At 48.2% G+C, this 13,097-nt stretch overlaps 1 pseudogene; it reads right to left on the reverse strand.

Moving 5' to 3' along the window:
* Positions 1 to 1,900: 1,900 nt before the first annotated feature.
* Positions 1,901 to 11,092, reverse strand: LOC122430950 (annotated as a pseudogene).
* Between the last annotated feature and the right edge of the window lie 2,005 nt (positions 11,093 to 13,097).

Raw genomic sequence — 13,097 nt, forward strand, 5'->3', positions numbered from 1 at the left:
CTTGCTCCTATTGGTGGTTTCTCACCAACAGCACCGTTGCTTGTGGTTCCACGGAGAAAACTTGGAGAATGAGTTTGACAAACTGTTCACTTGCCTCTCCATTAAGCCTGGTTCATGGTATTTACTGTTAAAGAAAAATAACTGATTCTGCTCTCACCTTTTCCTTGTTTATCAGCTCTGCAACGGGACCTCTTTCACTCCCCGCAAGTCGATCATAATCCAGGACCATCCCAAAGTGTCCAGGCACATGTACCCATGGACATACGGCCAAGCTACACACAGATAGTAACTTCAGGGTTTAGGGGTGTGTTTCAGGGTCAGGGTGACAAGCCTAAAGTCAGCACCTCGCCCTATGCCAGCTTTCCTTGTCTCCCTCAAGAGGAAGCCCTTTACTCCTCTGGCCTCCCATCCACACTATTTTCATTTTCTCCATCTGGCTCTCCCAGTTGGGAGTTGTCTCTTTATCTGTCTCCATGACTTGTAGGTGAGCTCCTAGCCCAGCTCTCTATCCCTGGGGTCCACCACAGCACCTAGCACGTAGTAGGTGCTTAGTAAATTTGTACTGAATGAAAAGATGACTGTGTTTTCCACCTTATTTAGTCTTTCCTGCTCTTTCTCTATTCTGGATCTGACTCTAACCCTGCTGTCCCCAGCCCGGGCCTCTGCCTAGGGTCTCCAAATGGGAAGAAGTGGTACTTCTACTCCAAAACTGGCAAACCATGGCAGCTTGAACCAGATGGTTTGTGGCTTTCCCCATGAAGGAAGCTCAGAGAGGCTGAGGGCTCTGTGCACCCTGGATTCCCCCATTTACATGAATGGCATCCTCCCCAGCATCACTGGAGGTAGAAGGAAGGAGCTTGCTGGACCCTGGAGGAGGGGGTGGCTCAGGAATCCACATGGGGCTGTCACTTGCAAGGTGGCACTGGAAAGGAAAAGCAGGTGTGGGCAGAAGAGAGCTGGTGGCTGGGGTGGAGAGACGGAAGGGAACCATCTCGGTGTAAAGGGCCATACCCAGGTCTCCCTGCAGCAGAAGGCCACTGCCAATGTTCCTCCAGAATGGCAAGAATACAGTCTAATTTCATTACCCCTTACCATCTCTCTGAATGAGGAGGTGGTGTAGTTGGTGGGGCAGCCATAAACTCTACCACGGTCTAGAACCTCCCCCTGACGCTTCCTCTGTGGCTGCCTCTCTATCTCTAGCCACATGATTCTGGAGTAAATCTCAATCACAGTTGGTGCAGGGTCAGGGCCACACGACCATGTAGGGCCAATTATAGGACCCCATGCCCCTACCAACACAGTTGGTCCAGAACTGGACTCAAGATCTGAGTTGGGTCAATCAGATCCCTCCCTGGAGCCTTGATGCCTTCTGAGTTTCTTTCCTCACTGACTAGATGCTTTAGAGATATAAAGCCCTGGGGCAGGCAGCTGCAGTCCTTCAATAGGTGTAGAAGCCTGAGGGAAGAAAGTTGTCAGGCTAAGAGAATCAAAGAGAGAAGAGAAAGAGTGAGGGTGTCAAACTGTGAGCTGATGGCTTCTGATTTCTTGGGTCCAGTCCCGGAGATCTTTGGATCTGTTCTGGTTCCCGTGTCCCAGATCCCAGATCCCCAGTATCCTTCCAATAAGCCTCCCCTTTCCTTGAAGTCATTTGGAGTTGGGCTCCTCTCACTAGTAGTTCAGACTTGATTCTAGGTCCTGCCCAGGTATGATCCACCTCTGCTACCCAAGGAGAGGCACCCATTCATATCAGCATCATTGAGATGAACCCTTTATTCTTTACTGAGAATAGGGCTTGCAGAGCTTCAAACACAGTTCACCAGCATCTCTGGCAGGTGTGCACTGAGTTGAGAGAATGTGTGTTTAGAGTAGGCCTGATTAATTCCTGAAGCAGCCACAGCATTTACACTGCAAGAGCCAGGCCAACCCTGTTGTTTCCCCGATCAAAATCTGAGAAATACAGCCTCAGGAAGATATCACCTGGGATCCAGGTCTCTGTGGAGTCCAAGTCCTCTGTGCCCCCTCAAATGCTGCTAATACAGACGTTCTGAGAACTCTGGGGAGACTGAAACACACATCAGTCACCCTGGGCCACTACCTGCCACCCCTATCAATATCCAGCCCTGGCATATTTTTTGGTTTCATTTCCCTCCTTCGGTAAGAATCAAGTGGTTCTCTCAGCACCTGAGGAAGTGGGGTACAGCCAAGAACAAGAAGGGCCAAGACATGTGGTTGCCATGAGGAAAGGAGGATTGGGAGTTTGGGATTTTTAAATGAAAATTAATATAGAGGATGGATAAAGAACAAAGTATTACTGTATAACAATGGGAACTATATGCAATACCCTGTGATAAACTGCAATGGAAAACAATATGAAAAATACATATATATAAATATTTGTATATGTATAACTGAGTCACTTTGCTTTGCAGCAGAACTTAATGCAGCACTAAAAAATCAAGAATACATCAATCATTTTTTTTAAAGACCAAGAGTGTCCTGTAGGTCCCCTCACGCTCTGCTGTTTCTTCCCTTCTCACCTCCACTCACAGTTTTCTCTGCAGAGAATGCCTGTTTTCTCTCTCTTCACCACAAACTATTCTCTTCTTAAACATTTTTTATTTTAATACTTTGTTGTTCATCCATCCTCTATATTAGGTTTCATTTAATAAGCCTAAACTCCCAATCCTCCTTTCCCATATCCCCCTGTCTCATGGCAACCACATGTCTTGGCCTTCTTGTTCTTGGGTGTACCCCACGTCCTCAGGTGATGAGTAAATAAAATTTGATTTTATATTGTTATTTTATAGCCAAATAACAATATCATGAGCTTCAGGTGGACAGTACAAGGAATCAGCCATACATATACATATAGCTGTTCTCTCCAAGGTTCCCCATCCAGGCTGCCACATAACATCGAGCAGAGTTCCAGGGCTACACAATAGGTCGTTGTTGTTTATCCATCTTAAATATAGCAGTGCCCACAACTTGTTCTTTATACTGCACTCAGGCCCTTAGGAAGCCTTCCTGGACATACCCTTACCCTCCAAGGCCACTCCAGGTTGGGTTGGTTGACTTACCCTGATGCTCCCCTCATTTGTGGACCTCATCACCCCTAATGTGGCCCCAGTATCCCTTTGCACAACCCCAGGGGGTGCCATGTGTGTGGAATCCAGTATAGCATCACCTCAACCCAAGCAGGCCTCCTTATGCCTCCATGAGGCTGGGAGTTTAGAATTACTGAAATTCCCTCTTTTCCTCAAAGCCTTCTTTGAGTCTGCCAGCCTGCCCTGAACTTCCATAGGGAGCTGACATTAAATCTTAACCCTGTGCCAGGGCTGTGCAATCACTATGCTCCTTTATCCACCTTAGCATCCTACCTTCCCCACAGAGAGGTCAGGTAACCCCAACTCACAGAGGGGGGACCGGGTCTTAGCAAGGGGAAGTTGTAGCCGAGAGCTGGGGTAACCGTGTAGGTTAACATCCAAACCAGAACAACTGTGAGAAGGAAAGGAGACTGTCAACCCCCATGGTGGGACAGCACACTGGGGCTGTCCCCAGCCATCCTCCTTGTCACATGGCCTATTTCACAGATTGCTAGAGCTGACTTTCCAGGTTTATCCATTTGAAGGCTCTGGTTGAACTGAAGCCTTTTGAGGGCAAAGGACCTTAGCATTCCCTTCTCCTTATGCCAGGCATCATGCCAGCATGGGGTGGTGTCTCCACATTTCTTTCCAAAGGATAGATGTGCCAGACTTCACTCTCTTTACTCTGTGCCAGAGGCCTTTACTCTCAAGTGGTTGGTTTTGTGGGAGGCACTGGCCCAGCCACATGGGCTAAGCAGCATCTGCAATGGTGTGACTTGGCCTGTGACTTGACTGGGAGGAGGGCAGAGGACGCCCTCCTACCAGCAGCAGCCCAAGGAGGGTTCCTGCAAGTCCCAGATTTGAAAGCCAGCCCAAAGGATTGGCCCCTCACCTGCCGCATATAGACTTGAGGGGGCACAGGGTAGTCAGTGCTGTCGATCATGAAGATGACAGGAGGCAGGGCCCCAATGCTCTTATATGAAACCACATGCTGTAAGAGAAAGAGGGAGGGAGGTTGGCCCTGCTGATCCTTGGTGTGCAAGGAGACCAGGAGTGACCCAGTGGCTTGACCCTTCACCTCATGATCCTTGGAGGCGATAGCATCGATGAGCTTCTGGATGTTGGGGACCACTTTACTTGGGCCAATCAGCAAAGAGGTCCTGGTGTCCACAAGGACTTGACATCCGCTGGAACAACCAATCACCATCCCATTCACTGGGAGACAGTGGGACAAAGAGTGCACCAGCGTCACTCTGAGTCTCCCCCACGACTGTCCCCTCCTTGAAAGTCTCCTGAACAGCTGGGGCTTCAGCTCTAGTCCTGACTCTGTTTTCCTTTGCTCTTTGTCATGTCACCTTCTTTGACATCTTTGAAAGCAGTACTTGAATCTTCCAGGCCCTTTCACTCCTCAGGGCCATGACAGGTTCTCGTCGCCCTTCCTAGAAGACCACCATCCCCTTTGTCTAGCTAACTTCTCCTCGTTTTCCAGGTTCCAGCTTAATTGCCACATTTTCAGCGAAGTCTTTCCCCTGGACTGGATTAGTCTCCTGTCTTGGTCACTGTCTCTAGACCCTTCCTCATGTCTAGCATGTACCAAAGTGGTGATTCACTAAGTCTGTGAGTCGTTTCATGTACATATGCCTTATGAGATGTTAGGGCAAGTTTTATCCTCATTGCCTCACTAGAGTGCCTGGCACACAGTGGATGCACAATGTTTATTGAAGAAATAAATAAATAATTGAAAAAATGAATGAGGAACACCCAGAGATCTGTATCTGGTTTCTGACCAATGATGGGTCAACCAACATAGTGAAAATGGAGGTTCCCTGGAGCATCAGATTCTCAGAGTGGTAGGTGGGGAGACACGGGCTCCCTAGGAGAGATTGTCTCCAAGCACTGGCCCCTCACCAGGCTCAGACACTGAGGCCCTGGCCAGGGGATGCCCAAGCTAGCCCAGAGGACGTCCAAAGGACAGCTCAGTTTTCCTCTGAGGCTATCACATAGAATCTCGTCAATTATTGCCCCCTGTTCTCTGCCGCTTCTGGAACCCAGCTTCCTGACTCTCTGTCACAGCCCTTGCCCCACTGTGTGCCCACTATGGGGGTGAGGAGCTGTGGTTATGTGGGATATCTCTCTTTATGAGTTGCTCTCAGACCTCAAAACTGCAGTCAACCTGTCTCCACTAGTGGGTAACTTCTCCCAAAGGAGACCAGCTTTCCCCATTTTTTCAGGACTTTCTCTGTTTTTTAACTGTCTGTTCTATGTGCTGAGAACTCGCTTGGTCCCAGTAACCCTGGACAGTTGGTCATCTTATCACAACCCTATGACGAAACTCTTGTGATCCTCTGTTCACTGCACTTTAGGGTCCTCAAGCCATGCTCCCTGCCTCACAGCACAGTGGGTGCAGCCCTGCTCGGGCTGCCCAGTTCTCTCTGGATCATCTCAGGACCTGGACAGAAGTCTCTGCAGGAGGCTGCGGTGATTATAAACCCATGGGTGTGTATCTGTGTTTGTGTATCTGTGTTTGTGTGTGTGTTTGTATATGTCTCTGTGTGTGTATCTGTGTGTATCTGTCTGCTTGTGTGTGTTTATATTTGTGCCTATGTGTGTGTTTATGTGTCTCTCTGTGTGTTTATGTGGATCTGTGGGGGTGGAGTGTATATACGTGTATTTGACAGAGTATCTGAGAGTACATTTGTGTCTGCATGTATCCTTGTGCATGTGTGGGAGCATCACTTGGGGTGATCCTCAAAGGGAGAGGCTTACCTGTCCATGGTGATCTGCCAGTACCAAGCTTTGGTCACCGGTACCCAGTTGAGCTCTCCATTGTAGTAGGCATTGTCCACTCCACCAAACATCACCACACTGCTACTCTCCTTCTGGCTGTCACAAGAAGGAAGATAGGGGGCTCTTTGGAGGAGAGAAATGCCAGGCACTGTGTGTGGGCTGGGCTTGTCCACCCATCAGAGGCACTACTAGAGTCCCCATTTTATAGATGCAGAAATTCAGGTTCGGAAGGATTGAGAACCCAACCAAAGTTGGTCACCAGCCAATGAGTGGCACAGAAGAGGTTCAAAGCTGGGAAAACTGACCGGGCTTCTGAAGAGAGCCTGGTCCCCTCCAGTGACCTGAGTGCTCACAGATCCCTACAGGGTACACCATGATGGAGGGGTCTGGCATTTCCCTTATCTAAACTGTCATTTTTCAGAAAAGTTGAGGCCTGAAGGCACAAGCAGCATGGGTTCAGGGGCACCCAGTGTTGGCTTCTCTGGCATGTGACCTGTACCATACATGATGTACCGTCCATGAGGCCCCACGTTCAGCAGGCCCCTCACCTCTGTCACCCTGTCTTGAAATTCCTAATACTTGTTGAACAAGGGGTCCAACAGTTTCATTTTGCACTGGCTCCTGCAAACTGTGTAGCTCATCCTGGGCTCCCAGTGAAATGTTAGCGAGGAAGGAAATGTTCCCGCCATCCTTCTCTTTTCTTCCATATCAAGTCCCTCAGAAAATCCTATTCTCTTTTCCTCCAGCCTGTTTCCTGATATCTTTCATTGCTCTCTCTTCCCTCCATCCCCATGGACCAAGCTGCAGCCCTTGAGACCACAAGCAGAGTTGGGTTTCAATAAAGTTTTATTTACAAAAACCAGTGGTGGGGCCAGATGTGGCCCTGGGGCTCTCAGTTTCCGTGGGCTAGACTATCTGTCAGGAAAAAGGTGGCCTATAATTTTTCATGCAACTGCAAGCATCTTACAGCTAATTTGGAGAGAGAGCTTGTCCAGCTCAGACTTATGTGCTCAAGTAGAAGGCAAAGAGAGGCTCAGAAATGACACCTTGTTCCTCCAGGTTGTCAAAGATGGGGGTTATCTCTGGGGTGGAGAAACTGGGGTAGCTCAAGCCGAGGGTGCCATCAAAGGGTACATGACTGAACCCGAACTCCTCCAAGCTCAGGCCAAATGGCTGGGCAGTGCTAACAAGGTTGTTGATCTGTGGAAGAGACGAGTGTTCCAACATCATGGTTTGGGAAGTGAGGCTGAGACAGGTGGGTATGCAGATGGCATTAGAACCACAGAGAATAACTGAGACCTGGCCTTGGACTCGCTTATCCTCAGATGGGGAGACCAAGTTGGGACAAGAATTCAGGTTCCATTTGTGTGGGGCTGTGTATTTAACAACAGCTGCTCCTCTGGCAAACATCATCTGAATGAGTCAAGTTGACCTCATGCCTTCTGTCCATGTGGGTCATTCTGGACTCAGGACCAAGTGGTTCCCCCTTGTGGGCAAAATGAATAGAGTGCAGGGTAGCCTTCTCTTTGGCATCACTATGATCTGATGACAGAAATGGACAGAATTCATTGAGGTGCATTGTGGATTCTGCATCTGCCCAGAAGACAGAAGTCCATTATACAATGTCACTGGACAGGTTCATATGAAAACTCTGCCTGGGAAATATGCACTTGGGGATGGATATTTGTGTGGGGGGTGCGGGGGTAATACTCAGGTACTTTGGAGGAGGCAGGCCATAGCTTTTATTAGATTCTCAAAAGTCCAATAGAGTAGGAAACCGTTTATCGGGCCCCTCCCACATCTGTGACCCCTGCTTTCCCAGGCTGGATGCCTGAAGCCCCAGACTTTCCCCAGGGGCCCCAGATCACTTTTATCCTGTCCCAAACACACCACACCAGCTTGAGTCATGACTGGCCAGGCCAGCTCTACTACTTACCACAGGTGTGACCTTGGCCAGGCCCTTGCTCTCTGCACTTCAGTTCCCTCATCTGTATCATGGAGCTAATCGTAGTACCTGCTGCGTGAGGTTGTTGCAGGATTAAACCAGTTATTTGCAAGAAAGTGCCCGGCACAGTCTGAAAATATAAAACTGGGTACTTTTTCTTCATCTCTCCCTGATCCCAACAAAAGGAACCTTGAGCTGCTCATGGGCAAAGGAGCTATAAGCCCACACTCCAAGCCCCTCTCTGGGTTAGCCACTCTGGGAGTTTGTGTGTCAGCAAGGGTGCTGTCTCCCCAGGAACAGAGTCCTGAGGGGTAAGCAGCGGTCGTTCCCAAGGCCAGCCATGACTCCACTTCTGTTGCCACGTTACCCGAACAGTGTCATAGCTGAGATCTGCGCTCATCCTCCCAGATCCGTAGATGATGTTGAAGGACTTGTTTGTATACCGGAAGGTGGAGAACTCTTGAGGGTTGAAGGTAATGTGTGTATCTGCAGACACAAGAGATAAGTGTCTGTCAGTTGCCAAGGGTAGAGAAGGGGGTGGGAAAGTGAGTACAAGATGGGGCGAAGGGCAGGTACTCACAAAAGGCAGGACTGAAACAGCTGATGGAAGGCACCCACAGTTTAGATGAGCCGGTGTCAAAGAGGACCCGAAATTCCTTAGGGGGTGTTCCAATGGTGATGTTACCAAAATAAGCTAGCTATGGGAGCCAAAGAGAGTGGGCCAGTGCAGATCTGGCTCCCCTTGATTCCCACACTGCTATCTCCCTCTGGGTGTCAGGTTGCAGCTCACAGGCTTTGCTCACAAGGGTGTCTGCATTTGATCTTTTTTTTTTTTCTGTGCCCTGTAGCATGTGGGATATTAGCTTCTCAACCAGGCATTGAAGCGGCACCTCCTGCATTGGAAGCCCAGAGTCATAACTCCTGAACCCCCAGGGAAGTCCAGTGACTTCAATTGAGAAACTCTGCAGCCTCCTCTTCAAGCCCCAGTCTGAGTGCCTCTTTCTCCATGTGGTCCTCCCAGGTCACCCCAGGGCCACTCCCTCTAAACTCAGACCACATCCCATATACACCACACAGGTGGCCCTTCCATTTGACATGTATTTACTCTTTGCCTCTATTTAAGGGTGGCCTGTGCATTCGTGAAGAAGAGGTAAGACTTTTTCTAAAGTCAATAGCTATGAATATAGTGTCAGATTATTGCGACCTCAAGTGCCTTATGGGCTCAGTACATTTTTAATGTAATCATTCTTGGATCTGCAGAGGATAAACTTTCTCTACCTGGGGTTTCACACTTGATGTGCAGTTGGCTCTGTCTTTTGATCAGTTATGGTTCACCCTTTATCTGTAACTCAGTGGCTCACTTCTTTCAGAAAGAACAATCTCCCTCAAAGTAATATCTTTGGCACAGAAATGGGTGTTCACTAGCCAGCTGATAAAGCTGGGCCCAGTCAGCACAGCCCAAGAGTTGAGGATGAGATTGCCTTCTCCTCTGGGAATGGGGTCCCTGTTCCCCACTATTTCTGCCTCCTACAGGAGCCCCAGCCCCAGCATCCCACCTGGCACCTCCAGGTGAGCCCCAGTGCTAGGCCAGAGGACCAGGGGGCGCTGTGGAGCACCATCCTCCCAACGTACTCACATCCATGAAATTCTTCAGGGGGTGAGATGAGAATTTCTGGTCATGAGAGGAATTCTGGGACAGGTGGTAAGCTTGTTCCTCTAGGAAATTGTTCAACAAGTTTTTTTCCATGAGCGTTTCTCACATGGTCTTCATCTTCATTAGAGGGATTTTTCCACCAAGCATGCAGAAAAGGAAATGAAGAAGCAACAGTCAGCTGTCTGTGTTATGGTATGACTGCCATACCTGGTATTATAATGGCACTGTATATTTTCCAGGCATTTTTATGAACATCATCTTTTTATTAGAATGCCATGCAAAGATCATGTCAGAGACCTCCATCTGAATACAGGTTCTGTTGTGTAATCATCAATTCAGTCACTCAGTTGTGTCCAACTCTTTGCAACCCCATGGACTGTAGCACGCCAGGCTTCCCTGTCCACCACCAACTCCAAGAGCTGGCTCAAACTCATGTCCATTGAGTCAGTGATGCCATCCAACCATCTCATCCTCTGTCATCCCCTTCTCCTCCTGCCTTCAATCTTTCCCAGCATCAGGGTCTTTTCCAATGAGTCAGTTCTTCCCATCAGGTGGCCAAAGAATTGGAGCTTCAGTTTCAGCAGCAGTCCTTCCAGTGAATATTCAGGACTGATTTCCCTTAGGATTGATTGGTCAGATCTGCTTGCAGTCCAAGGGACTCTCAAGAGTCTTCTCCAGCATCACAGTTCAAAAGTATCATGTGTAATCATGAGTAAGCCATATGACCATTTGGAGTCTCGGTTTCCCTTTGATAAAAAGGTGGAATATAGTAATCCCCACTCCCAGTGTAGAATGTTTTGCATGTTAAGTAACATGATGGATGTAATGTACCTGTTATATAGGAAGTCTCAACAGTGAAAGCCTTTGCTGTGGCCATCACACTGTATCTTTCTTAAGCTTTGAGAGGGAGTTAAAGGGGGCATCAATATCCTCTTTTTCACAGGAGAGGAATTTGAAATTCAGGGAGTCTGTGACTTGGCTATGGTCACACTGCTTGTCAGAGGGAAAGCAGACAAGAATTACCCCACCACTCTTTCTCCAGAGTTGAATACAAGAGAGGGGTGAGAGAGGAAGCTAGAAGGTGGGGAACAAATTAGGGAAATTAAGAGGCTAAAGAAGCATCAAAATTGAAAAACTGAAAGAAAACAACACAGAGAATTATGAACACACAGAGACATCGAAAGAGATGGAGAGATAAATGAGAGACATCGAGATAAAGACAGACACATACACATAAAATTAGAGGGGAAGGAGAGAGGAGAGCTAGAAGCAAATGAAAGAGAAATGCTATTCCACAGAACCACACTTACAGTTGCATAGGTTGTGCACTGAAGAATTCCAGAGTGCCTTCTAAACACAGATCATTTTGTGACTGGTACCCCCAGAATTGTGCAACTCTGCAGGCCTACCCCAAGACCCTGGAGCCCCATGATGTGCAAGGCAAGGACTTATCAATAAGTGAGGGTTGAACTTTAAAACTGTCAAAGAATGATTGCATATTACCTCCTAACCCAGAAAGAGAGGTGATGTCACTTACAGTCCCTGTACTTACATGACCACACACTCTGAGAGGGCCACCAGCCCAAGGAGCCCAAGCCACTTCATGCTTCTTTCCTGGGTCCAAGTACTCAGGAAAGAGCAGGTTCTTAGCATGTAGTGGTGACAGGGAGCTCCTAGTTAATATATGCTTGGACCTGCCCTAATTGTTCCCTTTAGGCCACAAATGGATTTGATAAAAAAAATAGAAACCTCTTGATAAAATCTTTACCTCCACCAGTGTCCTTGGGGAGTGAACTTAGAGAATTCTCAGAATACAGAGAATTCTACTGTAATCTCTTCCTTAAGGATTAGCTGGAAAATCAACCTGAACTGCATGGACTATCTCAGAGTGGGGAGATTCTTGCCACCTTGGAGAAAAGACTGCTATTAGCATGATGAAAGTAAATGCTGGGGGCCCTGCTAGACATTCCTGATCCAATATGGTCTTCCTAGCAACTTCATGAGATGTGCATTGCTGTCCTCAGTTGGAGAGGAGATTGCTAAGAGGAAAAGAGGTCAAATGGCAAAGTGAAGACATTAGGGGCAGCCCAGGGACATATAAGTGGCTTTAGGTAGTGGGCCAGATGGCTCAGATCGTAGGTGATGCCAGTCTACGTCAAAGAGCTAGGCTAGAGCAGTATTAAAATTGCACATTTTCAATATTGGAAGAAATGTGATGCATGCGTCCACAAGATACAAACAGAAGGCCAAACCCACCTGGGTCTTCCAGTTAAGCTTGTTGGAGATCACATTCTTCCTTCTGGAATTCCTGCTCAGGAAACAGTGGGAATAGAGCCATACTCACTGCTAATGGTTCTCAAGGAGAGAGACAGCCTCCCCCAGGAACCCTTTGATTCCACTCTGTTGGCATCACCCCAAGCTGGACAACAAAATGGTAGGTCATCCAAAGCACTTAAAAATACTTCCTAATGTATCTAAGTGTCCTGGCATGTCTTATACCCAGAGTTCCTTTATGAGAGGCGATTCATCAGCCCAATTCGTGTTTCCTCTGAGGAATCTACAACCTTCCCTGTTGGTAACTTCTGTCTTATAACACCTGATCTCATCCCTAAGGACCAAAATGGTGAAAAGTTTCAATGGCCAAGGCTCCTAAGGTCCTCTGTCTCACACAAGCTGAGTGCCAACTGGTCTACCACTCCCTGCTCTGCGTCCATCATCAATGGATGCAGTGTCTTACTCTTTCTTCAGGGAACCCCTGGCTGAGCGAAGTTGGGTGGGCTGAGACTAGTCTGTTTTCAAGGAACTGTTCCCTCTTTGATGCTCAAAAAAGACCTTGGATCTTTTAAGACCTTGGTTGGGTGGGGTGGGGGGGATGCAACCAATCATGTTCTTTGAGGACTTTGTTTAAAGGATCTGGTTACAGAAAAAGTACAGGCTCACAGGGCAAGGCTGGGCATTCCCGGGTCCAGTTGATCATGAGTTGAGTTCCAGTAGACTTAAGGGTCAGGTGCTGATGCTAGCCACAGGCCACCTTTGGAGAAGGAATGGAGGAAAGAGATTTTGCCCAGAGAGCAGTGTGGTCAGGGTCCCCCATGATCACATGGGGAAAATGAGACAAGAGCCTTTACTTGTCTCTTGGCTCTATCAGTTCCCTGAGGGCTTAGGGGAGAGGATAAGAACATGGAGAAGGGAAGAGTCACTCGTGGTGCCCCTGGCACCTGATACCCCTGGTGATAACCGTCTTGTCTACACAGCTCTGGGCTCAGAGATGACGCAGCTCTGTGACAGCCCCAGAGTCTCCCTTCTAGGGAGGACAGAGATGGCCCATTGCTGGTATTTCACAAGTGAAGTATGTGATGAGTTTATGGTGAGTGATCTCTAGCCAGTGTCCAAGTATGGAAGGAAGAATGGAGGTGGAAAGTAGCCATTTATTAAGCTTGATTACCTTGGGGATTTGTAATGGCTATTTCTGGGTCTGGAAAGATCTCCCAGTTCTTTGCATGACTGGCTCCTTCTAAACATTCAGCATCATCTCAAATGTCTCCCCCTCAGGGAGGCCTTTCCTGGCCACTCCAGTCTCCCAGCACAGATTCTGATCCACCGATAAGACCATAGTCACTGAATGCAT

Source organism: Cervus canadensis, chromosome 29 (genome assembly GCF_019320065.1).
Source record: "Cervus canadensis isolate Bull #8, Minnesota chromosome 29, ASM1932006v1, whole genome shotgun sequence".
Lineage (NCBI taxonomy): Eukaryota > Metazoa > Chordata > Mammalia > Artiodactyla > Cervidae > Cervus > Cervus canadensis.